At 34.9% G+C, this 2,257-nt stretch overlaps 1 long non-coding RNA gene across 1 annotated transcript in view; it reads right to left on the bottom strand.

The window, feature by feature from the left end:
• Positions 1-252: 252 nt before the first annotated feature.
• LOC109303421 overlaps positions 253-2,257 on the bottom strand; it is an 18,182-nt gene continuing 16,177 nt past the window's right edge. Inside the window, exon 4 of the long non-coding RNA XR_002099101.1 lies at positions 253-789. This is a non-coding gene — a long non-coding RNA (uncharacterized LOC109303421). The remainder of the gene's footprint in view (positions 790-2,257) is intronic.

Here is a 2,257-nt window from a genome sequence, read left to right as displayed (position 1 = left end):
TTAGCTTGTAACTGTTGATGAACCTAACTTGAACTAAAGTTTAAATGACTGTACACTGAAGATTAATAATAAGTCTAATGGAAGTCTAGCATAAAAAAATTCAAGTAGTAAATAAAAGGATAAATAAGTTGTGTCACAGTAATTAATATTACAATCTGTCCAATATGTGGTCAGGTTACTTGTATGTAGCTTTCCATAATAAAATATTTTGCTGCTGTTAAAAACTATGCAGTATTATACTAACTTGAAAAATGAACTTTCATTTACAGTCCTTAATGACTGCAATACTGCATGTGCATTTTCAACAGTCTTATTATGATAATGTATATTTAACTAAAACACATTAAATACAGACACTATATTAACACAACATTAGAGTAAAGAAATACCAGTAAAGAAAAGACTATATTTGAGAAAAGTATAGGTTTGGTGGAAAATAGTGGCATATGGAGAGATAAGTAGTAGAGAAGGCCTTGGATTTACATCTCCACTGCGTTGGCCAATTCACTGTCAATATAACAGCAGAAGAAAATGGTGTCTTCTATATATTGGCACATACGGCCTCCTCACTAGAGCAAGATAAGAGAAGGAACCAGATTGTTCATGTAGTCCCTCTGTCTTCCTCCTAATCTGGTGATACAACTTTGCACTGCCCTATGCTTGGGATGGACTGTAGGGTTTTAAGCTCATGAAAGTGAGGAAATGCCTTGTTAATAACCCATCACAGAGACAACCTTTACTTGTTGTTTCTTATCTCCCCTTTTCTCTGAAGTACACTGTGAACGTTTTCTGTAACAAATACATTACACATTCTTAACAGAAAATGTAACTCTGTAAGCAGTTGCACATTGAGCTGTGGTATGAATTATAGATAAACATTGCTACAGAACTGTTTAATAGCTCATTTTTATGCTGCCTACAAATGAAAACAAAATGTGTTTTTTCATTATATATGTCTGTGTTTTTGCATTTAAAAGTACCACGTTAAAAGCTATAGCAGTATAGATTTTAGCATTTGATTTCCTTATAAAAGCACATAAAAGACAATGGAAGAACTTGGACAAGAACTGATAAATGATATAGACTATAGGAACAGAAATTACATTGTAGAAACCAAACATTAAACCATTTGTATTATATTAGAACTGCAAAACTAACAAGTCCTCCTCAGTAGACAAGTGTAAATAGAAAAGAACATAACATGTTATCGATTTTTATGCATGGTATATACCAACATTGGCTAGAACATTCCTACTCTCCCTTTGTTCTGCACACCAATCATGTAGTTGTGGATTTCCTTTCTTCTGCAGTTGTACACACCTTTCTCCTTGACACCTCAAAAGATTTTCCATGTGAATATCTGCATTTGGGCAATCACACAGAGACTGTTGACTGTGGTGGTTGAATTTAGTTATAAGTAGTAGACTACTGGCAGAGTAGTAGATTAGAGGCTGGCAGAAACATACAAGCCCCTTTAGAGGCATATAGTGTGGCCAAAGTAAAAATAACCTTCTATTGCCTCTTCAAGTGAACAGACAAGAAAAACTTCACAAAGAGGTCTTTGAAGAGAGATGTTCTTCCTTTGGGTTTTAGGGCACATGATAAGGGACATACTTACAATGTAACCTGTATATTTTTCAGAGGTGAATACTTGCACAGAAACTACACTAAAGGTAATATAGACAGCACAGAGAGCTCCTGTTTTGTAAGGAAAACATTTGCTTTCCTGCTCTACCTTCATAACTTCTTTGCCAGCTCCATTCCTGTGGATAAGGCATAGGGATATAACTGGAGTAAGGGTCTAAAATCAGAGCATAAACATGGCCCAGCAATTTCCAGCCTCTTGGGACCACTGGGAAGGAAAAACAGAAGTAGAACTGTTCCTAGGCTGCTGTTTTATATGAAGAGCAGCCAACACTCTTTGACTAAGAATCATCTACACATGGCCAAGTGTACACATGTGTATGCATACTAATACTTTTGATGATAAGGAGCTCTTCTCAGTTACATTTAAGCATCTGAACTACAATTGCCTCTACATTATACTAAGAGTTTATAGAAGTTTTGAAAAGTACTTTATTCAAGAATAAACTAAATTGGTATTCCTGAGGACAGTATCTATGTGCAAGTACACAACCAATTCTATTTAGGTTACATTTTAAGTGCATCCCTTATCACATGCCATCAGTAATTCAGATTTCAATATACCCTACTTGTAAACATTCTGATATAAATACATGTCCAATGTTTCAAAATA

Source organism: Gavialis gangeticus, unplaced genomic scaffold (assembly GCF_001723915.1).
Source record: "Gavialis gangeticus isolate Ggan-Ray unplaced genomic scaffold, GavGan_comp1, whole genome shotgun sequence".
In the NCBI taxonomy this organism is placed as follows: domain Eukaryota; kingdom Metazoa; phylum Chordata; order Crocodylia; family Gavialidae; genus Gavialis; species Gavialis gangeticus.
Note: the sequence above shows the minus strand (reverse complement) of the source record. Positions and strands in the feature narration are given on the sequence as shown.